This window comes from Saccopteryx bilineata, chromosome X (genome assembly GCF_036850765.1).
Source record: "Saccopteryx bilineata isolate mSacBil1 chromosome X, mSacBil1_pri_phased_curated, whole genome shotgun sequence".
Taxonomy (NCBI): domain Eukaryota; kingdom Metazoa; phylum Chordata; class Mammalia; order Chiroptera; family Emballonuridae; genus Saccopteryx; species Saccopteryx bilineata.
In genome coordinates, this window is record NC_089502.1 from 105,692,566 (window position 1) to 105,719,258 (window position 26,693).

At 39.9% G+C, this 26,693-nt stretch overlaps 1 protein-coding gene across 1 annotated transcript in view; it reads left to right on the top strand.

Moving 5' to 3' along the window:
• The first annotated feature begins 1,038 nt into the window (after nt 1–1,038).
• KLF8 (KLF transcription factor 8) overlaps nt 1,039–26,693 on the top strand; it is a 155,394-nt gene continuing 129,739 nt past the window's right edge. Inside the window, exon 1 of the mRNA XM_066249994.1 lies at nt 1,039–1,390. The gene's annotated coding sequence lies outside the window, so the exon portion shown is untranslated. The remainder of the gene's footprint in view (nt 1,391–26,693) is intronic.

Genomic DNA, 26,693 nt, shown 5'->3' on the forward strand with positions numbered 1-26,693 from the left:
AATAATTCTGTCTGAGCATGGCCCCAGACGGGTAGAGCATCAGCCCCAGATACAGGTTGCCAGGTTGGATCCTGGTTGGGTGCATGTGGGAGTCTATCTCTCTATCTCACCTCCTCTCACTTGGAAAAGAAGAGGGAAAAAAATATGGTGGCTGGGGCCTGGATAGTAGTAGCAGAAATGGTGAGAAGTGGTCAGATTCTGAACATACATTTAAGATAAAGTCAACAGGATGTCTTGAAGAGTTGGATGTGAATATGAAAGAAAAAAGGGTAGTCAAGGATGGCTCAATGATTTTTGCCCTGAGCAATCAGTGTTGCCATTAGTTGAAATGAAATGTGGTATTACACATGATTTCTGACGGATCATTCTGTAATTATACTAAATGTGAATGGGACTTCAAGGCCCTTCTCTGTCTTCTTCTGGAGTGGGGTGGTGGTGTGTGACTGCTGTTTTGAGTTAGAGGCATGAAGCACATTTTTGGGAATTCCCACCTTCTCTCCCCCTATTCTAGTCCGAAATGTGGACACTTACACAGATGAGAGAGAAGACTGAGTTTAGCAGATCAGGCCAAAGCTAGAGGACCCAAAGACAGGGGATCTGCTACAGCCACTTCAATCCAGAAAGTGTAAGAAAGTGGGCGGTGCCAGCGAGGGCGCTGCAAAAACTTTCTTAGCTATCTGGCAGCCTAGAAAACCACTTTTTTTTCCCCCACTAGAAACAAAGTAAAGAAAAGAGATGGGGTTGGGTATGGCGTGGCCTGGCTAGCCCGGAAGGACTTTGGGTGGAGCTGACTGTGAAAGCTTCAGGGCAGGGGGGGGGAGGGGAAGATTCCACCAGCCACTAACCTCAGCTCCCTAAACTTAGCAGAAAGGTCGGACGAACTGCTGGAAAGGCCAGGAGCCCCATCCCATGATTCTGTCTGTTCGCAAAAGACGGACGAAAAACCAAGTAGTGCGATGCAGCTTTAAAGGGGCTGGTGATTGACAGAATGTGTAGCAGTGGATGGGGTGGAGCCGCTGGGTGGGGTCTGGGATCGGCAGCTGGGAGAAACCAAAAGGAAGAAAAAAAGAAAACCATTGCCCCTGATATCGCTAATGCCAAGCGGGAAAAGCTAGCCAGAAAGGGAGGAAAAGGGGGGTTTTAGAGCTCATCTTCATTCCTACCCACAGGCAACTCTCTCAAACCCCTCTGTCTCCTTTGGAGATAATTAAAATTGAGTATACACGGGCCCTCGTCGGTGCCCATTACCTCTAACTCTCCATTGAACTAGGTTGTAGTACGAGGGAGTGAGGACCCCGAGTCCATCAGCTCAATTCCAGCCCCGCCCCATTCGTTGGCTCTGGCCCCAGGCTGGGAGGAGAGGATGCCTTCGGAGGCGCAGAATCCGAAAGTAAGTCCGTTTCATTTTGTCTACCCACCCCCATTCCTCCCTTTTGCCCCCCTCACTGGGGTCTCCTCTGGGCGGCGAAGGATCCACCTTATAGAAGGAGACTCTTTCAAGGAGGATCCGGAGGGTGGAGCAGGGTGGGGTAAGAAAGGAGGGCAGGGGAGGAGGGGTGGCGCTAGGGGAGCTGCCACCCACGGAATAGGCGCGCTCGGAGTTTGATGTTTGTATGGTTAGAGCCTCGATTTCCCCTCAGGTCATTAGAGCCTTGACTTACTCCCTTCAGGTATTCTTCCCCCCACCCCCCCACACACACTCTAGCATCCTTATCAGGTTGCTTAAAGCCTCTAGCTGTGAGTTGGGAGGGCTCCATCTTGCCTGGCTTCTTAAAGGGACAGCGCACTAGTTCAACTGAGGGAAATCTGCACTGGAAATTCAATTTCGAGAAAGACGGCAGTAGCTCGCCTTGTTATAACACGATGAGTGTTGGGGGAATTTTTATTGAGAGGATAGCTTTCTCTCCCTCATACGAACCTCAAAACTTGATTCTAATATCCAGTTGATTCTCAAGATGTGCACCCTTGAGTTGCACATTAGTTAACTGCAGTCAATTAGCAGTTTTAGCTGAACGGAAAATTTTCTGCTTCCTAAGAGGTGCCATGACAGTGCAGATGACTTGAAAACATCAATTCATTCTACAAATACTTATTGAATGCTAACTTCATTGCATGTGACTGATCCCAGTGCTGAGTGGTGTCTATTAATGTCAAGACCATGTAGTGTGGTGTCACTGACTCCTTTCTTAACAGATTGATGGCCAGGGTTTCTTTTAGGATAGAGATGAATGTTGAATTTGATTCCAAACATTTACCAAGTGTCTGTCACATGAAAGTTCTAGTGGTTCCCATCTATTGTCTTTCCTTTAGTACCAGGCATCCATATGCCCAAGCCCAAGTAGCTGGGAGACCCAGCTGGAAGAGATAGGAACTCAAGTCAAAATGGCATGCAAAAGGAGAAGGGTGGCATGCTTTAATAGGGAAGCTAAGACCACTGTGGATGATATGCTATTCCCATGTCTATGTCCAGTCAGGAAGATTGTGTTGGGGAGGAGGGTTTCACAAGCTCCCTTCTGATGTTAAATAAAACTGGTGTGGTGGAGACTTGTCAAAAGGCCTCAGATTGACCAGTGATGTCTCTTTCATGTTTGTTTCTCTTATTTTTCTGCTTAGGGAGGCAGCAGGACTGGGTGGAGCCTAATGATATCCCCCAGGTTAAAGAGATGAAAACATGTTGTTTGAGGTTTTAAGGCGGGTATTTATTTTGAAAGTTCCTGTTCGGTCATTGGAATGCCACAGCTCTTAGTGCTCTGCAATTTACCAATTCAGCTGTTTCTGGTATTAAATGCAAGTAACAGAGCCCCTTCTTTCTTTACTGTGTTGGGTTTCATTGCTTACCCAGTGCCAACTCTCATCATGAGCAGGTGTTAGTTCTAGGTTCCTGGACAACATTTAACTAAAACACCTTCCTCCATCTCCTCTCTTCTCAATTGATTTTCCAAACCTCAAAGCGACCTTATTCTTAACAGCCATATCACTGAGTCTACTGGATTCAAATAAAGAAGAAAATCTCACTTAGGATTATTTCTCTCTAAAGTCACTAGCATATGGCTCCTAAAAACAAAGGAACCATGAATTCAACTGGAACTCTTCTGGTTACTTTCGTCAGTATGAGGTCAGTTTTGTCACAGAGCCAAGAATCACTTGTTCATATCACATCCACTGAACTCTGCTATCCACACCCTTGCATGGAGGGTGGAGAAGGAACTATGTGTTGGTATCATAGCCAGCCTCCTGCACTTGGTATGCATGGAATATGTTAGAAATTGCTATGCTTCCATTTTAACATTTGATTGTCCCTTTGTGTTTATGTTGGTTTGTTTTTTTTTTGGGGGGGAGTTTCTAGTTGTAGAAAATGGGAACTGGACACTTCTTAGCTGTCATAAAATACCATTGCTGAAATATGGTTATTTTCTTCCTAGGACAATGAAAGGTTTGTGAACCCACTAACAAGTATCACAGGCAAGCAATAGAAACCCTTTTTCAAGGGCTTTGAGTGGCTTCCCCAGAGCAATTTAAATTGGTTGCTGTCATTCATTGTGCTTCCTGGGATTGCAGAGAATTTTTGTCTACTTGGAAGCAAAAATGTTTTGTGAGGGATAATTGTGAGAAAGGACACTTTATGGTCTCTCTCTGTATGGTAAAGAGTAGAAGTAGTAGTTTTGGCCCCCAAGTTCCCTTCTCAAGTGCCTGTATAGAATGGACTAGGGTTGTTGTTGCCTAGAATAGAACAACTTGTCTGTGCATTTACTTTGGTTTGTTGCTCAGCCTTTAGGGATAAGGAACTCTGATAAACAAAGGTATCAACACAAAAGTATGTTGTGTTATGATGATCATAAATTCATTCATTCAACAAATACTTAGTAAGAATCTACTTTGTGCTATCACTGCACACATTGGGGAATTTTAGAAATGAAAGAACAAAGCCCCTGTTCTTTTGGAGATTATATTTTAATGAGGTGAGTTATGGAAGGGGAAAGCCAAAAACAATAAAGATATTTGTTGAATAGGGAAAAGGTTGGAGAAATAATATAAAGCACTTGAAATTGGGCAGATATATTTAATAAAGAGAAGTTAAAGAAAATTTCTCTGATATGGTGACATTTACAAATATATCTGAATGACTTGAGAAAGTCAGCCATGAGAATACGTACGGAAATGGTGTTTTAGACACAGGAAACAGAATGTGCATAGGTTTAGTGTATTCAAAGAATAGCAAGAAGGCCAGTATCACTGGAGTGGAGAAGAAGAGAATGGTAGGACATGTGGTCAGAGAGACAGAGAGGGCCTGATCATATAGCACCTTATAAAGATTCTGGCTTTTATTTTTTTTTAAAGAAAATAATAATGAACAATTATTTTACTTAAAATTCTACTTTAGTAAGGAGAATGAATCTTCAGTTGTTCATTTTAACACAATCAATATGCTTTTAATACAACGTTCTTTTAAAGAAAAAACTTAGTAAGCTTATTGCTAAATTAATGTCAACTAATACAATTTAATTTCATACTACCCATTGTTTTATAATGTAATTATCTGAAAAAGGTTTCAAACACATTTGAAGCTACTTAAATGGAAAGTCTTTTCAATGCACTTTAATAAAAATTACAATAAATTTATTAGCAGTAGAATAAGGTTTTCCCTTTTAAATAAAACATTACAGGATTCTGTAATATTGTTTTAGTCTGTCATGAAATTGTGAAGGTTATTTGCTTGAAACTTTTTTAAAAAAACTTTTAGTCTTTTGGCACACATGATTTGTTCTAAGCTATTCACTATCTTTCTTCTCAAAGTCCTTCCCAGAGGGGAAGTATGTTTCTTGTAATTTTTTTTTTTCATTTTTCTGAAGCTGGAAACAGGGAGAGACAGTGAGACAGACTCCCGCATGCGCCCGACCGGGATCCACCCGGCATGCTCTGCCCACCAGGGGGCGATGCTCTGCCCATCCTGGGCGTCGCCATGTTGAGACCAGAGCCACTCTAGCGCCTGAGGCAGAGGCCACAGAGCCATCCCCAGCGCCCGGGCCATCTTTGCTCCAATGGAGCCTTGGCTGCGGGAGGGGAAGAGAGAGACAGAGAGGAAAGCGCGGCGGAGGGGTGGAGAAGCAAATGGGCGCTTCTCCTGTGTGCCCTGGCCGGGAATCGAACCCGGGTGGGTCCTCCTCACGCTAGGCCGACGCTCTACCGCTGAGCCAACCGGCCAGGGCCTGTTTCTTGTAATTTTTACTTGATCTTAACAATAATCTTTTGAGGGAGACACTATTATAATCTCCATTTTATTGCAAGGAAACTGAGGCACATAAAAGTAAAGTACTTTATCCAAGGTCACACAACTAGTAAGTGAAAGAGGATTTATTCTCTTCTGTACTTTCTAAGAATTTTTTCCATTAGGTTCTTTCTCTCCTGTCTTAAATTTCTTTTTCTTCTGTGGTTCTCTCACCCATCCAACCATCACCACCTAATATAGCTAACATTTATTGAAGACCTACTCAGTGCCAAGCCCTCTACTGAACACTTTACATATATCAATTCATATCATACAATAATCCTAGCCAGTAAATACTATAATTTCTTCCATTTTTCAGTTACAGAAATTGAGGCACAGAAAAATCAAACAACTTGCCCAAGTTTGCAAGCCTGTAAGTGGCAGAACTAAGTTTTAAACCCAAGGCTAAAAAACCTATACCTTAATTATTATTCTATACTACCTAATCTTCAGCTTGCAGACGTATTCTTTCCCTGGTCTAAATCAATCTTTCTTTAACAACACTCATACAGATTACCACCCCATTTTCCTGCAGTTTTCATTTAAATCATTTATTGTAACAGCTTTTACAAAGTTACCTAAAGACCTCCTGTCATGTCCAGTGCCCTCTCTTTAGGTTTTTAACATATCTGACAAACTAGTACATTTGAGTTTATTGTATATTCCTTCTTTGTTTAAAATCTTCCTTTTCTTGTCTTTCCCAACAATATCTTGGATTACCACCTACCTCTCAGACTACTATTTTTATTCTTTTGCCACTCTATAATCTTTGTTTGGGCTATCTCATCCACTTAAGAGTTTCAACTGCCATTTAAATGCCTGTATGACAAATCTGCATCTCCAGGATGAATGTTTTTCCTGAGCCTTGACCCACCCATTCATTTGTTAACTGAACAACTTAACTTGACATGTCACACTTAATATGTCCAAAACTAAATTTATCATCAAACCATGCACTCCCCTTTTTATCCCTGACCAACAATCACATAACCAATCAAATTACTCTTTCTTCTCCTTCCTTTCCTCATTTTGCTTCTTGAATCTTTGTATCTTCCCCATCACTATTTATAGTATCTTTGCTTAATTTCTTATTATATTGGATATGGCCTATTAAAATAGTTCTTTTTACTGTTCTTTTTTTTTTTTTTGTATTTTTCCAAAGCCAGAAATGGGGAGGCAGTTAGACAGATTCCCGCATGCGCCCCACCGGGATCCACCAGGCACGCCCACTAGGGGGCGATGCTCTGCCCATCCAGGGCATCGCTCTGTTGCGACCAGAGCCACTCTAGTGCCTGAGGCAGAGGCCACAGAGCCATCCTCAGTGCCCCGGCAAACTTTGCTCCAATAGAGCCTTGGCTGCGGGAGAGGAAGAGAGAGACAGAGAGGAAGGAGCGGGGGAGGGGTGAAGAAGCAGATGGGTGCTTCTCCTGTGTGCCCTGGCTGGGAATTGAACCCGGGACTCCTGCACGCCAGGCCAATACTCTACCACTGAGCCAACCAGCCAGGGCCTTTACTGTTCTTTTATCTACTTTCAAAGTATGTTGGAGTCCTAGTTCCTGGTATCACAGTATGTGATTTTATGTGGAGACAGAGTATTTATGGAAGTAATCAAGTTTAAATAAAGTCATTAGGACAGAACCTAACCTAATATGACAATATGGTACCATATGAAAAGAGGAAATGTGGAAACAAAGGTAGGCTCCATGGAGGGAAGATGATATGAAGAGACACAGGGAAAAGGTAGCCACCTGGAAACCATGGAAGGAGACCTAGAACAGATACTTCCCTCATAGTCTTCAGAAAGAACTAACCCTACTAACACCTTGATTTTAGACTTAAAGCTACCAAATCTGTGAGATAATAAATTTGTGTTGTTTAAGCCATTCAATTTTTAGTACTTATGGCACCTTGAACAGGCTAATATAGAGTTCAAACTAGTTTACATATTAAGATATTCCTAAAATGCAAGTTTATATCTTGCCAGACTTGTGGTCCAGAGTTCTTCAAAGAATCCCCATCACTTACAGGATTAAATCCCTGTCTTTCAGTAAAATACTTTACAGTTTCTCCTTAATCTAGCTTTCATGTTTATTGCCTATAACTTTTCCTCGTCACAGGAGCCACATTAAACTAACTGCTACTACTTGAACATGCTGTGGTCTTTCACAAATACTATATCTTTGTTCATGCTATGAGGACTTCCAGAAATATCCTTCTCCTTTTTAAAATATGTACTACTCCACCTCTACCTTTCCTTCTGTTCCGTCCTCTTTTTGGTAAGCTCCTATGCATATGATGATATCTAATTCAAGTGTCATTTTCTCTGTGAAACCTAGTAGCACCTTGAAGTACAGGTAGGATTTGGATGGCCAGAGTGGAGCAGAAAGGACATTCTAAGCAGGAAGAATCATATAACCAAAGGCAGGTAATGAGTACCAGTATAATGTGGGCTTAGAGGGGGATATAATAAGATTAGGGAAGGGATGAAGTGAAATAACACTTTACTTTTGATGATAATATAGGCGGGGCAACATCAGCTTCTGGAGAAGCAGCAAAATCAATATTCTTCTATCTTGTCTTAGGGAAACAACTAGGTCTCAAAGAATATTATTATCTAATTAATGTTTCCTGATGCTGAGATGGCCTGTGTTCTGTTGTCTTTCTAATAGTTCCTTGAGCGAGGGGCACTTTTCCTGGTCAGTGATAGGTGGTAGCAGAGCAGAAGATATTTAAAAGAGTTTAGAGTGCTTTTCTGCTTTACCAGAATGTGACCTGCAGTTTTGGCTTATTTAAGCCTGGCCATATAGTGACCATTCCCACATATATAAGTCAGATAGTTTTGAAAAGGGTAAGCAATATTCATTCATTCATTCATTCATTCATCCATCTTATTAGCTTATTCAGCATCATATCCTGAGAACCCTCTATGTGGCCAGCTCTGTGCTACAAGCTGAGAATACAAAAATGTAAGACCTCAACTTTGCCCTAGACTCAGCTGAGAGACAAAGTTCTACCAAACATAGAGTATTTATTCATATACTATATGCCAGGGACCATGTTAAGCCCTTTGCGTATTTCTTATTTAAATTCATAGTAAGGTTATATTCATTTTATCGATAAGGACACTAAAGGTTACAGGGAGGCTGAATAAACTCAAGGAAGAAGGCATTAGAAAATTGACAAATAAGCAAATCATTAACATGAACAGGAAAGATGTGGGTGACATTGGGGGTGAAGAAGTCAGAGAAGACTTGTTAGAGGAGGTGATGGTTGAACCTTGAAGGATAAATAAGTTTTCAGGGTAGACAAGTATAGAAAGTAAGGACATGATAAGTGGAAAGAACATCATGTATAAATGAATAGAGGTTCCAGAGAGATGATGTATTTAAGAAATAGTATTTTATTATGTCTGAAGCATAAGGATGTCCTGGGTCAGTGGCAGGAATAAAGACTGGCAAGGTAGACATAATCAGTATGTAACCATAAATAAAGGATTCTCTGTGTTTTTTTTATAGGCACAGAATTAGGAGCACTTTTTCCAAAAATAATTTTTTTCTTTACTTTTAAAAGTCTTGCCCTGGCCAGTTGGCTCAGCGGTAGAGCGTCAGCCTGGCGTGTGGGGGATGCGGGTTCGATTCCCGACCAGAGCACATAGGAGAAGCGCCCATTTGCTTCTCCACCCCCCCTCCTTCCTCTCTGTCTCTCTCTTCCCCTCCCGCAGCCAAGGCTCCATTGGAGCAAAGATGGCCCGGGCGCTGGGGATGGCTCCTTGGCCTCTGCCCCAGGCGCTAGAGTGGCTCTGGTCGGGGCAGAGTGACGCCCCGGAGGGGCAGAGCATCGCCCCCTGGTGGGAAGAGCTTCGTCCCTGGTGGGCGTGCCGGGTGGATCCCGGTCGGGCGCATGCGGGAGTCTGTCTGACTGTCTCTCCCCGCTTCCAGCTTCAGAAAAACACAAACACGAAAAAAAAATCTTAAGGATTACATAAACAGCTGCTTTTAGTGCTACATAGAAAAATTAGAGACATCTTTAGTAGTGTATCATTCAACAGAGACCAGAAAAATTTCTGGGGCCATAAGGTAGACTCAAACCTGAGGACTCATTGAGCCCCAAGTGTCATTGTAGATCAGGGGAAAAAGGGTGAGACTTGTACTTCCTGGGAGACCGAATAATAGCTATGGCTGCTAGTCAGATATTCAATTAATATTAATAATAGTATAACAACAATAAAAATAATAAATGTGACAAGTATACTGTAAGCACTGAATTTATTTCCATTTTATAAATGGAGAAATGGCAGCACTTCAAATCTATGACCATAGCTGTAAAGAAACTGGGAAAATTCTGCTGATAATTGGCAAAACTTGAATTTGACCAGATAGTTTGGCTTCACAATCTACATTTTTAATCATTATGGTAGCTAGCTAGTCAGAAAAACCAAAAAGGAGGTAGGTCAAGGTGGGTCACTAAGTCTAAGCTCAGATATCAGTTTAATACAGTGTACAATGGGTACATATAAAAATATGGTAATAGATGAAAGATTTAAGAAGTAGGGAAGCAGCCAGTGAAACAGGAAGCTTGCTGACAGATGTCACAGTGCAAGAGGCCACAAGCCACATTCAGGCCACAGATATACTTCATATTGAACAGTGTTTTCCATAATCTGATTTCATTACCATTGTATAAAAGGTGAAATATTTCATGTAAAATAGAGGTCTGTAGATTTCTTGAAAAACTTGAAATATTTCACATCACTAGATCTATATATACTGCTGCATGATGAAAATCATGAGGAACTGAGCAGCAGCTGCTCCTTTAGACATCTTATTTATTCATTTCTATTCTTTAGTTGCAAAAAGGCGAAACTAGCTGGAGCCGGTTTAGAGCACAAGAGGAACATGACTGGATCTTGAGAATGAACTGGATTGTGGAAATAGAAAGTTGTTAGGAACCCAAGCTGTTTTCTTTTTGTGTCTCGTGTCTGCTTTCCTCTGCATAACATCTTATGTATTTATTTTTCTTTTTTAGCAAATTAGAGCATGGAGTAGGCAAGAGATAGCTCCTTTATCTCCTGTGTTCATATGTTACAGTTCAGTCACATAGAAAGGTACTGACTGGGCCCTCTTAGTACCCATTACCAAGCCACAGGGAGTGGGCACTGATCTATTTAGTTTGAGTCAGTTGCTTACCCCTAGATAAATGAACTTTGAACAGGAGGCGAAGGTTATGTGATATAAACTAGGGGCACACATTTGTAAATTAGGTAGGAGTTATTAAGAGGTCATTATGTGTGGAGCAGATACTTTCAAATGTATCCCTTGTACCAAGCATTATTTTGGTTCTACTCACTTTGTGGTAGCTTCTCATGTTCTCTTTAAGGTTTTTCAACCTATAGCCTAGCCTATCTGATCTGCTTGCAAAGTTATTTTGGGAGTGTGTAGGGTTGAGTATACCCCAACTGTTCCTATTACAAAGAAATTTGAGGCTAAAATTTCCAGAACATCCTACCCTGGCTTTCTTTTAGCACTTTGAATCCCACAGGGCTTCCTTCCTCTGGTAGCTTAAAATCACTTTATTGATACTTATAATGACCACTGAATAAGGCCTGGTTGAGTGCATTCTTAAAGAGTTAATAGCCCTGGATGAAAAGAGGGAAGGGAGGTCTAAAGGGGCACAGCTAATGGCGATGTGCTCAGGATTGAAGAATTAGCAAAAATTTCATTCATAAGCATAATGCCTGGGCTTTAGAATTAGACAGAATGACAGGGGTTTGCTATGTTTTTTCTTATTATATACCCTTGACTGAAAGGAGCTTTCCAAGTTTTGTGGTTGTCAGCCGAGGCTTTAGGTAATTCTTGTTTAATGATTTTTTTTTTTTTGACAGAGAAAGAGAGATAGAGAGAGAGGGACAGATAGGGACAGACAACAGGAAGGAAGAGGGATGAGACGCATCAATTCTTTGTTATGGCACCTTAGTTGTTCATTAATTGTGTTCTCATATGTGCCTTGACCGGGGGGCTACAGCAGAGCAAGTGACCCCTTGCTCAAGCCAGTAACCTTGGGCTCAAGCCAGTGACCTTTGGGCTCAAGCCAGGGACCACGGGGTCATAGATATGCAAGCTAGTGAGCCCGCGCTCAAGCTGGTGACCTCGGGGTTTTGAACCTGGGTCCTCTGCATCCCAGTCTGGTGCTCTGTCCACTGTGCAACCTCCTGGTCAGACCTCAGTGATTTTTTTCAATGACTTCTAAATTCCCTTCCTGATACTTTTTACAAAAGTAGCAGTTGATATTGAAGGCCAGTCCAAAGCTTTGGGGTACAGGGATTGCTAGTTCTAGAGAGTGTTGAGAGTAAATCTTTCCTCACTCCTCAAAGTACTAAAGTAAGCTGCTCTGGCTGAAACTATCTTCTCTCAAGACCATGGGATGGAATCCTTCCAAAGGAATTCTGTTTTTGTCCCAGTCCTGCAACCTCTTCTGGCATTTGCTTTTCCTTTTATAAATAGAATAGAATTATCCTGACTTCCTCAAGCTAATAGTTGCTTATTGCCCAGGGTAATACTCTGCATTCATCAGTGAAAAGAGGAAAGAACCCAGAGCCAAAGCCAGGAGACTTCCTAGAAAGAGAAATTTCACTTACGATGTTTGAAATCTGAGCAGACATTGGTTTGCTTTTACTTTCCTCTTTGTTGAAGTTAAAGTTGCAATGAAGTGCATATAGGATGTATCCTCTCTCTCCTTGCTCTAACTCTTTTGGTTGATAGTTTAAGATGGTATTTATTGTAAATTACAATAAAAGTTAACATTTATTGAGAAGTTACTATATGTAAGAGACTTCTAAATTCTTTTTTTTTTTCCTGTATTTTTCTGAAGCCAGAAACGGGGAGAGACAGTCAGACTCCCGCATGCGCCGGACCGGGATCCACCTGGCACGCCCACCAGGGGGCGACGCTCCGCCCATCAGGGGGCGATGCTCTGCCCCTCCGGGGCGTCGCTCTGTTGCGACCAGAGCCACTCTAGTGCCTAGGGCAGAGGCCGAGGAGCCATCTCCAGCGCCTGGGCCATCTTTGCTCCAGTGGAGCCTCGGCTGCGGGAGGGGAAGAGAGACAGAGAGGAAGGAGAGGGGGAGGGGTGGAGAAGCAGATGGGCGCTTCTCCTGTGTGCCCTGGCCGTGAATCGAACCCGGGACTTCTGCACGCCAGGCCGACGCTCTACCACTGAGCCAACCAGCCAGGGCCGAGACTTCTACATTCTTGACAACACCTATCTGGTAAAATTGTTATGATAATTATATACCACATAAAAGTACTTAGCAGATAATATTCAGTCAGTAAATTGTATTATTTATGTATTCACTATCCTCTCCTTTATCTTCTAAAAAAATACTTGGATTGGACTCACTGTAAGCACATGGCTTCCAGTCTCAGAGGGAAAATCCTGGTTGATTCACCATCCTTTCATCTAACCCCACAGAAACAGTTCCAAGACTTTTTCATACTTTTAAATTTCCCACTCATATCTACTCCCAGTTTGGGCCTCCATATTTTGCTGATAAAATTATATGAATTATCTCATTTTCCTTCCACTTCGTTTAAGTCAATGCTCAAACATCAGTGCATATATATCAACTGCAGATCTGCTTACAATGTAGGTTTTGAGTCAGAAGGTCTGGGCTGGGACCTGAGGGTATTTTATATTTCTAACAAATTTATGGATGATGCAGATACTGTTGGGTCGATAATATTTTGAGAATTGTGGATCTAAAGAAGATCAAAGTTCCTTATTTACTTTTTTACAGATGAAGGGATTGAGACTTAAAAATGTTAAGTGATTTTCTCAGGGTCATACAGCTAGTAAGTGGTAGAATGTAAACTCAAAGCCAACTCCTGATTCTTGTGCTGTACCTATACCCTACATTTCTGCAACTGTTTCTTGAAGCAATTCCTTGATGTTGACTTGCTTTTTCTACTTCACCTAAGTCTGTGGGCTTCTTCTGGGAACTTTATTTCTAATCTGTATACAGCTTTGCTTTGCCAAATTATTGCTATAGTTATTTTAAAGTTTTCTTGCAAACAGTTTTAAGTTATTTCAGCTGAAAATGTCTCATAACTAGTGCATGCAAGTTTTGAAGTGCTCTGAGGCAATCGATTCCAGCATTCATAGTTTTTATTAGCCCAAAAGGAGGATTAGGGTGAGGTGAGGGTGACTCAGATATTTGGGAGTAGTATTCAGAGTTGTTGGAGAATGAGAAATGAAAAATGTCAAGATATGTTACTACTTCTGGCCCTAAGTCACACCAGCTATATCTTTTTTTAGTTTTTTTTTAATTTATTCATTTTAGAGAGGAGAGGGAGAGACAGAGAGGAGAGACAGAGAGAGAGAAGGGGAGAGGAGCTAGAAGCATCAACTCCCATATGTGCCTTGACCAGGCAAGCCCAGGGTTTCGAACCGGCGACCTCAGCATTTCCAGGTCGACGCTTTATCCACTGCACCACCACAGGTCAGGCCACACCAGCTATATCTTAAGAATGACAACTTACTGGCTAGATAAGGTAGGAAATACAATGCTTTTTACAGAGAAATTTTTCAAACCATCTTGCCAGACACTAGAACTCAGTGTGCCTGCAGGTTGATGAGATTCCTTGGTATAATTTGATAGCCATAGACTCTATGATAGTTGAAAATTTTCAGGAGCAGATTCTTTTTTTTTTGAGAGACAGAGAGAGAAAGAGAGACAGACAGAGAGAGAGACAAGAAAGGAGAGAGAGAGGGCGGAAGAGTGTTACAAGCATCAACTTGCAGTTGCTTTCACTTTATTTGTGCATTGCTTGATTCTTGTATGTGCCTTGCCTGGGGATCAAAGGGGCTCAAACTGAGCCACTGTCCCCTTGCTCAAGCAAGAGACTCAATTTGGGCTTAAGCCAGCGACTTTGGACTTTTCACACCAGTGACCTTTGAGCTCAAGCTGGTGACCTTTGGGATTGCATGGGTGATCCCCCACTCAAGCCAACAACCCCTTGCTCCAGCTGAGGAGCCAGTGCTCAAGCTGACAAATTTATGCTCAAACTGGTAACCTCAGGGTTTCGAACTAGTGACCTCATTATTCTTCGTGGATGCTTAATCTACTGTTTCACCACTGGTCAGGCTGCAGGAATAGATTCTTAAGCATCATTAGAATTTACCCAGCTGTCTTTTTTGCAGCTGTGCAGTGGATGTAATAGTAGCCATAAACAGGAGTTAGTAATGCCTGATTGTATCTTAAACTTTCTTCAAGGCTTCCTCTGACTATATTGTCCTTAAAGGTAGATTTGTGACAGTGTGTTAAATTTTTCTTATTTTTATTAAAAATAAAGTCAAGAAATGTCATCCTCATAAACTAGGTAGGCTTGAACACAGAGTATCCTTGAGAATCTCAAAACTGGATTTTAAATTCTGTGACTTAGGCACCCTCTGTCAGTCACAAACAGTGCACCCCTATTGGAAAAAAAGTACTCAAGTAAAACAGCCACTTTGTACATATTCAAGGGACAGAAGGGAGCTGGCTTCTGAGTGCCTGTCACTCTGTTAGCCCAGTATAAATATTATTTTGCTGAATCTTTTTAGTAACGCTGTATGAAACATTTTACCCTCCCCTCTTTTTCTTACAAATGAAGAAATTTAGAATCAGAGAAATTAACTAACTTGTAGTCATACATCTAACATTTGGCATCTGGAATTCGAACTCATAAAAAAACTATAGCCCTTGCCTTTAAGTACCATGTAATGCTGTTTTCAAGTACCTAAATTAGGAAGGTGACAGACTCAGATGTCACAGCCCTCTCTTATAAATATTCTTCTTTTATTTACACTTTCACCTTTTCATTTTCTTACCTTGAATGGGAATAAAATCATAGAAATAACAAAAGTCCTGGATAAAAGTAAGTAGAAAATGGAGGTTGTTCCTACCTCAGGGTTTTCACAGCACTGGACCCACAGTCTAATGATGTCTTAGCAGTGTTTTTCCCTACTGCCTAGCACTTAGAAGGAGACCAGGAAATATTTGTTGAATGAGTGAGTGAATAAATGAGATTGGGGGGAATTATATACCTATTTTGAGACTTCCTGATAGATTAAACATCCTTTCACATATTCCTGGTCAACTAAATGTGAATTATGTATATAAGTACCCAGACACAGATACACATAATCATTTAGAAATTGCCAACAAACAACAAGTGTTGGTATTGATGTGGAGGAAAGGGAATCTCATGTAATGTTGGCGGGATTGTAAATTGGTACAGCCACTATGGAAAACTGTATGGAGGATTTTCAAAAAATTGAAAATAAAATTACCATATGACCCAGCAATTCTACTTCTGGGTATTTATCCAAAGAATGATTAACAAGAATATATGCACACCTATCTTTATTGCAGCATTATTTGCAGTAGCCCAGATAAGGAAGTAACCTATGTGTCTATCCATAGATAAATGGATAAAGAAGGCACATATGGACCTGACCTGTGGTGGCGCAGTGGGTAAAAGCATCGACCTGGAATGCTGAGGTTGCCGGTTCGAAACCCCAGGCTTGCCTGGTTAAGGCACATATGGGAGTTGATGCTTCCTACTCCTCCCTCTGTTCTTTCTATCTCTTTCCTTTCTCTGTCTCTTTCTCTCTCTGTGTCTCCTCTCTCTAAAAAAATGAATAAACAAAAATGTAAAAATAATAAAAAAATAAAAGAATAATTAAAAAAAAGAAGGCACATATGTATATATGATGGAATATTGCTTAGCAATAAAAAATGAAATCTTACCATTTACAACAACATGGATGGACCTAGAGTATATTATGCTAAGTGAAATAAGTCAGACAAAGAAAGAAAAATCCTATGTGAGTTCACTTATATGTGGAATCTAAAAAATACTAAGCAAAAGAGCAGACAAACAGAACAGAAACAGGCTCATAGATAGAATAAACTGATGGTTGCCAGAAGGGAGAGGTGTGAGGAGATGGATTAAAAAAGTAAAGGCGAATGAGAGAAATAAACTTTCAGTTATAAAATAAGTAAGCCATGAGGATGTAGTGTACAGCACAGGGAATATAGGCAATAGTATCCTAATAACTTTGACAGTGACAGATGGTAACTAGGCTTATTGTCTTGATCACATCATAAGGTATATAAATGTCAAATCAATATGCTGTACACCTGAAACTAATGTGATATTGTGTACCAACTATAATTTAATAAAAAAATAAAAATTTGCCAACCTGATATACATAGACTTATGGAGATATATCCCCTTATAAATCAATATTCAGTGTACTACTTTCTTGATGTAACACAGTACCAGTAAATGAGGGGCTTGAAACAACAAATTATTATTTTCTCACAGTTCTGAAAGTTAGAAGTATGAAATCAAAGTGTTGTCAGGACCTTGCTCCCTCAAAAAGCTTTAGGGGAATATCTTTCCCTGTCTCTTTTAGATTCTGGTCAACCAGACATTCTTGGCTTGTAGTAGTATAATTTCTTTCTCTATCTTCACATGTCTGTTTTCCCATGTGTATGTCTTACTCTCTTCAGAAGATATTTTATAATTCCTTTTTTTAAAAATCATCATTGGAAAAGTCCTTTTATTTTATTTTTTTACTTTAAATAATATTTTATTTTTCAATTACAGTTAATATACAATATTATATTAGTTTCAGGTGTATAATCCAGTGATTGGACATTATATAACTTAGTGATCATCCTGACACATCTTGTACCCACCTGGCACCATAAATAGTAATTATAATTTTTTTTTTTGTATTTTTCTGAAGCTGGAAACGGGGAGAGACAGTCAGACAGACTCCCGCATGTGCCCGACCGGGATCCACCCGGCACGCCCACCAGGGGTGACGCTCTGCCCACCAGAGGCCGATGCTCTGCCCCTCCGGGCCGTCGCTCTGCCGCGACCAGAGCCACTCTAGCGCCTGGGGCAGAGGCCAAGGAGCCATCCCCAGCGCCCAGACCATCTTTGCTCCAATGGAGCCTTGGCTGCGGGAGGGGAAGAGAGAGAGACAGAGAGGAAGGAGGGGGGGTGGAGAAGCAAATGGGAGCTTCTCCTATGTGCCCTGGCCAGGAATCGACCTCGGGTCCCCTGCACGCCAGGCCGACGCTCTACTGCTGAGCCAACCGGCCAGGGCCTAATTATAATATTATCGACTGTATTCCTTATGCTGTACTTTACATTCCTATGACTATTTTGTAACTATCAATTTGTACTTATCAATCCCTTCACTTTTTTCACCTATCCCCCAACCCACTTTTAAGTCCCTTCTGGCAACCACCAATTCCCTCTCTGTGTTTATGACTCTTTTTAAATTTTGTTCTGGAAAAGTCCATTTAGAGTTCTATTTTTTTTATACATCTCGTGTTTAAACTTTCAAATTGTCTTTTTTGGTACTTGTTTTAGATGAGTGTCTTTTAGCCAGGCTGGAGTAATTCTTGCTTAACAGGACAAGGCAAACAGATCAGGACATTGAGATTAGGCTAGAGAAAACATTACTGAATCAAATCAACCAATCATATACTGTATGTTTTATCAACGAAACAACCTAAGCTGCTTTCCCAGGTTGCAAGGAAAGTTGTTATAAATGCAGACTTCTCGGAGACATTACTATTTTTGATCTTGGCAAGCCTTTGTTTTTTTTTTTTTGTTTGTTTTTTATTTTTTATTTTTTGCTATCCTGAATTGGTAGGCACTGTTCAAATGGAGAGGGGAGACACTTTTAAAATATTCTGGTTGTTCAGCTTGAGTGAAGATGATTTAAAGAAAATAATTGGGAAGAGGCAGGTTTCTGGTGCATTTATTTGGTTTTGACCACAGACTAGGGAATAAGAAGTTTAGCTTTTGATGCTTTCTGTAGTACACTCTCTCACAAATGCAGCAAGATCCATATGTTTAAGATCGATATGGCAAACTTAACTTCCTTTTACTTTTTCTATTTTTTTTGTTTCAAACTTAACTTTCTTACCAAGAAGTAAGTAATTAATGTTTGAATAGCATAATAATATACCAATTATTATTATTATTTTTAATTTTATTTAGACAATTAATTGTAGTGAGGTGACATTGATCAATTAGAGAACATAGATTCACAGAAAAATCTCCAAATAATTTGACATTTGATTATGTTGTATACCCATCACCCAAAGTCAAATTGTCCTCCATCACCTTTTATTTGGTTTTCTTTATGCCCCTCCCCTTCCCTCCCCTCCCTCCCTCACTCTCCTCCCTTTTCATCCCTCTGGTAACCACTGCACTCTTGTCCATGTCCATGAGTCTCAATTTTGTGTCCCACCTATGTATGGAATCATACAGTCCTTAATTTTTTCTGACTTATTTTTTCACTCAGTATAATGTTATCAAGGTCCATCCATGTTGTTGTAAATCAGGGGTCCCCAAACTACAGCCCACGGGCCACATGCGGCCCCCTGAGGCCATTTATCAGGCCCCCGCCGCACTTCCGGAAGGGGCACCTCTTTCATTGGTGGTCAGTGAGAGAGCACAGGATGCATCCTGTGTGCTGTATGTGGTGGCGCCACAAAGCGCAGCGAAGCGGGACGCACGTGTCAGGGCTCCGGAAGTGCGTCATATCACTTGTTATGGCTAGCATTGACAAATATGGAACCAGACACTGACCATCTCATTAGCCAAAAGCAGGCCCATAGTTCCCATTGAAATACTGGTCAGTTTGTTGATTTAAATTTACCTGTTCTTTATTTTAAATATTGTATTTGTTCCTGTTTTGTTTTTTTACTTTAAAATAAGATATGTGCAGTGTGCTTAGGGATTTGTTCATAGTTTTTTTATAGTCCGGCCCTCCAATGGTCTGAGGGACAGTGAACTGGCCCCCTGTGTAAAAAGTTTGGGGACCCCTGTTGTAAATGATCCTATGTCATCATTTCTTATGACTGAGTAGTATTCCATAGTATATATGTACCACATTTTCGTTATCCAATCTTCTGTTGAAGGGCTTTATGGTTATTTCCATGTCTTGGCTACTGTGAACAATGCTGCGATGAACATGGGGCTCCATGTGTCTTTATGTACCAATAATTTTGAATTTGGGGGCATATACCCAGTACAGGGATTGCTGAATCATATGGTAGTTCTATTCTTAATTTTTTGAGAAACCACCATACTTACTTCTATAATGGTTGTACTACTTTACATTTCCACCAACAGTGAATGAGGGTTCCTTTTTTCTACACAGCCTCTCTAACAGTTGTTGTTACCTGTCTTTTTGATAATAGCTAATCTAACAGGTGTGAGGTGGTATCTAATTGTAGTTTTGATTTGCATTTCTCTAGTAGCTAGTGAAGATGAGCATCTTTTCATATATCTTTTGGCCATTTGTATTTCTTCCTGGGAGAAGTATCTGTTCATATCCTCTTCCCATTTTCTTATTGGATTGTTTGTTGAGTTTTGTGAGTTCTTTGTATATATTGAATATTAGGCCATTATCTGAGCTGTTGTTTGAAAATGTCATCTCACATTTTGTTGGCTGTCTGTTTGTTTTGTTGTCAGTTTCTTTTGCTGTGCAAAAAGTTAGTCTGATATAGTCCCATTCATTTATGTTTATCTTCACTTCCCTTGCCTTTGGAGTCAAATTCTTATAATGTTGTTTATGGCCAAGGTCCGTGGGTTTCATAAGTTTAGTACAAATAATGATCAACTTATGACCTATGCAACTTATGTCCATTCGACTTTATGACCACAATCGCTAGCCACAACTGCTCCATGTCTGGCAGCGCAAGCGTTGCCCAGCTGGGCGTACGACAGTGCAGACCAGCTTTTGGTAGCACTACCATCTCCGCGTGCACCATTTCAACTGTTATCCCAGACTCAGTACAGCAATTTGTGTAGTTGTTTTTTTTAATCTTATTTTTATTAATTTTAATGCAGTGACATTGATAAATCAGGGTACATATGTTCCAAGAAAACATTTCCAGATTATTTTGACATTTGATTATGCTGCAAATCCCTCACCCAAAGTCAGATTGTCTTCTGTCACCTTCTATCTGGTTTTCTTTGTGCCCCTCCCCCTCCTCCTACCCCTCCCTCTCCTTGCTCCCCCCTCCCCACCCCTCCACCCCACCCCCGGTTACCATCACATTCTTGTCCATGTCTCTGAGTCTCATTTTTATGTCCCATCTATGTATGGGTTCATATAGTTCTTAGTTTTTTCTGATTTACTTATTTCACTCCATATAATGTTATCAAGGTCCATCCATGTTATTGTAAAGGATCTGATGTCATCATTTCTTATGGCTGAGTAGTATTCCATAGTATATCTAAAGCTTTTTAATCCACTCGTCCTCTGATGGACACTTGGGCTGTTTCCAGATCTTTGCTATTGTGAACAATGCTGCCATAAACATGGGGGTGCATTTCTCCTTCTGGAACCGTTCTATGGTGTTCTCAGGGTATATTCCTAAAATTGGGATAGCTGAGTCAAAACGCAGTTCGATTTTTAATTTTTTGAGGAATCTCCATACTGTTTCCCACAATTGCTGCACCAGTCTGTATTCCCACCTGCAGTGTAGGAGAGTTCCCTTTTCTCCACATCCTTGCCAGCACTTATTCTGTGTTGTTTTGTTGATGAGCACCATTCTGACTGGTGTAAGGTAATATCTCATTGTGGTTTTAATTTGCATTCCTCTAATGATTAGTGATGTTGAGCATTTTTTCATATGCCTACTGGCCATCTGTATGTCCTCTTTGGAGAAGTGTCTATTCATTTCTTTTGCCCATTTTTTTATTGGATTGTTTGTTTTCCTGGTGTTGAGATTTACAAGTTCTTTATAAATTTTGGTTATTAACCCCTTATCAGATGTACTGTCAAATATGTTCTCCCATTGTGCAGTTTGTCTTCTTATTCTGTTCTTATTGTCTTTGGCTGTGCAAAAGCTTTTTAGTTTGATCTAGTCCCATTTGTTTATCCTGTCTTTTATTTCACTTGCCCGTAGAGATAAATCAGCAAATATATCACTGCAAGAGATGTCGGAGAGCTTACTGTCTATGTTTTCTTCTAAGATGCTTATGGTTTCATGCCTTACACTTAAGTCTATTATCCATTTTGAGTTTATTTTTGTGAATGGTGTAAGTTGGTGGTCTAGTTTCATTTTTTTGCAGGTAGCTGTCCAATTTTCCCAACACCATTTGTTGAAGGAGCTGTGTTTACTCCATTGTACGCCATTACCTCCTTTCTTAAATATCAGTTGTCCATACAGCTGTGGGTTTATTTCTGGGTTCTCTGTTCTGTTCCATTGATCTATGTGCCGGTTCTTATGCCAGAACCAGGCTATTTTGAGTACAATGCCTTGTAGTATAGCTTAATATCAGGAAGTGTGATACCTCCCCCTTTATTCTTCTTCTTTTTTTTTTTTTTTTTTTTTTTTTTTACAGAGGCAGAGATAGACAGGGACAGACAGACAGGAACGGAGAGAGATGAGAAGCATCAATCATCAGTTTCTCGTTGCGCGTTGCATCTTCTTAGTTGTTCATTGATTGCTTTCTCACATGTGCCTTGACCGCGGGCCTTCAGCAGACCGAGTAACCCCCTGCTGGAGCTAGCGACCTTGGGTCTAAGCTGGTGAGCTCATTGCTCAAACCACATGAGCCCGCGCTCAAGCTGGCGACCTCGGGGTCTCGAACCTGGGTCCTTCCGCATCCCAGTCCGACGCTCTATCCACTGTGCCACCACCTGGTCAGGCTATTCTTCTTTTTTAAGATTGCTGAGGCTATTCGTGTTCTTTTTTGGTTCCATATAAATTTTTGGAATATGTGATCTATATCTTTAAAGTAGGTCATTGGTATTTTAATTGGTATTGCATTGAATTTATAAATTACTTTGGGTAATATAGACATTTTAATGATGTCTATTCTTTCTAACCATGAGCATGGTATATGCTTCCACTTGTTTGTATCTTCCTTGATTTTTTTATCAATGTTTTATAATTTCCGAGTACAAGTCTTTAGTCTCCTAGGTACTTTATTTTTTTGGTTGTAATATGAAGGGAATTTATTCCTTAATTTCTCTTTCTAACTGTTCATTGTTGGTGTATAAAAATGCCTCTGATTTCTCAGTATTAATTTTATATCCTGCCACTTTGCTGAATTCATTTATCAAGTCCAGTAGTTTTTTTGACTGAGACTTTAGGGTTTTCTATATACAATATCACATCATCTGCAAATAATGATAGCTTTACTTCTTCTTTTCCAACTTGAATGCCTTTTATTTCTTCTTCTTGTCTGATTGCTGTGGCTAAGACTTCCAGGACTATGTTGAATAACAGTGGTGAAAGGGGGCACACCTGCCTTGTTCCTGATCTTAAGGGGATTGCTATTAATTTTTGCCCATTGAGTATGATGTTGGCTGTGGTTTTGTCATGGATGGCTTTTATCATGTTGAGGTATGTTCCCTGTTTTCCCACTTTGTTGAGAGTTTTGATCATGAATGGGAGCTGGATTTTATCAAATGCGTTTTCTGCATGTATTGAAATTATCATGTGGTTTTTCTCCTTCCTTTTGTTTATGTGATGAATCACAATGATAGATTTGCAAATATTGTACTAGTCTTGCCTCCCCAGAATAAATCCCACTTGATCATGGTGTATGATTTTTTCCATATATTGTTGGATCCGGTTTGCTAACATTTTGTTGAGGATTTTAGCATCTATATTCATCAGGGATATTGGCCTATAATTTTCTTTCTTTGTGTTGTCTTTTCCTGGTTTTGGAATCAGAATTATGTTCTCATAAAAGGAACTTGGAAGTCTTCCTTCCTCTTGAATTTTTTGAAATAGCTTGAGAAGGATAGGACTTAGTTCTTTTTGAATATTTGGTAAAATGCACTTGTGAAGCCATCCGGCCCAGGACTTTTCTTTCTTGGGAGTTTTTTGATAACTGTTTCAATCTCATTTGTTGTAATTGGTCTGTTTAGGTTTTCTGATTGTTCCACATTGATTTTTGGAAGATTGTATATTTCAAGGAATTTGTCCATTTCATCTAGGTTGTCTAGTTTTTTGGCATACAGTTCTTCATAGTATTTTCTTACAATATTTTGTATTTCTGTTAGGTCGGTTGTTATTTCTCCACTCTCATTTCTAATTTTATTTATTTGAGTCCTCTCTCTTTTTTTCTTGGTGAGTCTAGTTAAAGGTTCATCAATCTTGTTTACCTTTCCAAAGAACCAACTCCTAGTTTCATTGATCCTCTGTATTGTTTCTTTAGCCTCTATGTCATTTATTTCTGCTCTGATCTTTATTATTTCCTTTCTTCTACTACATTTGGGCTTTACTTGCTGTTCTTTTTCTATTTCTTTTAGATGCAGGGTTAAGTTGTTTATTTGAGCTTTTTCTAGCTTCTTAAAGTGTGCTTGTAGTGCTATGAACTTCCCTCTCAGTACTACTTTTGCTGTGTCCCATAAATTTTGAGTTGTTGTATGCTCATTATCATTCGTTTCTAGGAATTTTTTTATGTCTTCTTTGATCTCATTCTTAATCCATTCGTTATTTAAGAACCTGCTATTTAGTTTCCATGTGTTTGAGAATTTTTGAGCTTTTCTGTTGTGGTTGATTTCTAGTTTATGCCATTGTGATCAGAGAAAGTGCTCGATATGATTTCAATCTTCTTAAATTTGTTGAGACCATTTTTGTGCCCTAACATGTGGTCTATCCTAGAGAATGTACCATGAGCACTTGAAAAGAATGTATATTCTGCTGCTTTAGGGTGAAAGGTTCTGAAGATATCTATTAATTCGAGTTGATCTAGTATGTCCTGTAAGTCTGCTGTTTTTTGGTTAATTTTCTTTCTTGAGTATCTATCTAGTGATGTTAGTGGGGTATTAAAATCCCCTACTATTATAGTATTGCTGTTGATCTCACTCTTTATATCCATCAAAGTCTGCTTTACATATTTAGGTGCTCCTATATTAGGTGCATAGATATTTATAATAGTTGTTTCTTCCTGTTGGATTGCTCCCTTTACCATTATGTAGTGGCCTTCTTTATCTCTTACTATATTCTTAGTTTTAAAGTCCATTTTGTCTGATATAAGTATTGCTACCCCAGCTTTATTTTCATTACCATTTTCATGAAAGGTTTTTTTTCCATCCTTTTACCTTCAGTATGTGCATCGTTTGTTTTAAGGTGTGTCTCTTGTAGACAGCATATGTATAGGTCCTGTTTTCTTATCCATGCAGTTACCCTATGTCTTTTGATTGGATCATTTAATCTATTTACATTTAGGGTTATTATTGATATGTATTTGTTTATTGCCATTTTATTCTTTAAAGCTGTATTCTTCTTTTGCTATATTCTTTTTCCACTTTGATCTGTTTGTACCATGCCTCTTAACATTTCCTGCATCATTGGTTTGATTGTAATGAATTTCTTGAGGTTTTTTTTTTTTTGTCTGGGAAACTTTTTATTTCTCCTTCAATTTTAAATGATAACCTTTCTGGATAAAGTAGTCTTGGTTGTAGGTTCTTGTTCTGCATTACTTTGAATAGTTCTTGCCATTCCCTTCTGGCCTCAAGTGTTTCTGTTGGGGAGTCTGATGTCATCCTTATGGAGGCTCTTTTGTAGGTGATAGCTTTTTTTCTCTAGCAGCTTTTAATATTTTCTCTTTATCACTTACCTTTGGTATTTTAATTATGATGTGTCTTGGTGTAGGTTTCTTTGGGTTTCTCTTTAGTGGAATTCTTTTTGCTTCTTGAACTTGTGAGAGTTTCTTCTGCATTAATTTAGGGAAGTTTTCAGCTATGATATGATTGAACAATGTCTCTATCCCTTGTTCTTTATCTTATTCTTCAGGAACCCCTATAATGCGGATGTTATTTCTCTTTATGTTGTCACAGAGGTCTCTAAGAATTTCCTCAGACTTTTGAGTCTCTTTTCTTTTTTCTTCTCTGCTTTCATTCCCGTTGTCCTCCAACTCGCTGATTCGATCCTCAGATCTCCATCCTGTTTTTAATTCCTTCCATTGTGGTCTTCATTTCTGATATTGTATTTGTCATCTCCGACTGATTCTTTTTTAATATTTCAATATCCATTTTTATCCTTGCTATTTCTTTATTTAGGTATTTGTGATGACCATCCATTGTTGTTCTAAGGTCCCTAAGCATCCTTACAATCATTATTTTGAACTCTGCATCCAGAAGTTTGAGTATTTCCATATCACTCAGTTCATCTCTTGTAGGTTTCTCTTGTGGTTTCATTTGGATTGTACTTCTTTGTCTTCACATTATGTCTGTGTGTTTGGGTGTTTTGTTTGTAGAGCTGGTTGAGTCTAGGCTTGGTGTTGTCTGCCTCCAGTTTTCAATTGTGTTATTTCTAGGTTTTCTTGGGTTGGCATCAACTATTATTTGTAATTCACTTTCGGATTTGGGCCTCTTTGAAGTCTTGATTTGTTTGTTTTCTTAACAGGTGATTGTCTTGTTTGCTGATCTCAGCAGGGACTTATTTGAAACTGTATCCAGGAATGCCGTGGGTGTGACCTGAGGCTCTGAAGGCCTCTTCTGCCAGTTAATCTCTCTGGGGGCGGGTTGCTTTCTCAGCTTCAGTAGGGGGAGGTATATCTCAGATCTCCATGGAGACCTGAGTTACTGCCCCTCCTCCCCACTTCCTGTTTTCAGCTGTGTCTTGTTGCACTGATTGGAGCTGGAGAGATATCTGTATCTCTGTGACGTGGAAGTACTTTTGTATTTTGCTTTGTGGAAGGATCAGCCCCTCCCCCAGTTATGGCCGCCTCTAGCACTGAATGAGTCAGCTTTTCAGGTCCTCCCCTGCACTCCTCTCCCTCTCACCATCCGTCTCTCTCTCTCCTTTCTTTTTGGAAGACAAGCAGGCCCTTTCAACATACCTCGTTCCCTGGTCGCCTGGCTAGTGGCTGTGAGCAGTATTTCCTTCTCTTTTCCTTGGAGTGAGAGCCCAGCTTCATCCCCCTTCTAGTTCCTATAAGAAGGGGAGATTCAGGCGCACCCTACCAGGTTTGTTATGGCTTCTTCTTTGGTCCTTGGTTTTTCAGAGCTGTTCTTGTAGTCCAGATTTGGTTTTTTACACTGATTGTTCATAAATTCATTTATAATCCAGTTCGGTGGTGTGAGCTGGGAGTCTGTGCGTCTGCCTACTCTGCTGCCATCTTCAGGTCTCCAATTTGTGTTTTGTGTCTTGGATATTTTTCATCAAACCCCTCCCAAAATGTCTACCAAGAAGAAATTGTCTTTGCAAATATTAAACCAGTTGTACTGGTAATGCAGTGTTTTACTTGAACCTGATGAATGTAAAAATAAGAAATAAAATGGTGCAGATATGATACAAATGTCATAAAATGAACAAAGAAAATTATGATATATAATAATAGTGAAAGAAAATTATGATAAAATATGACTTAAATATTTTTAT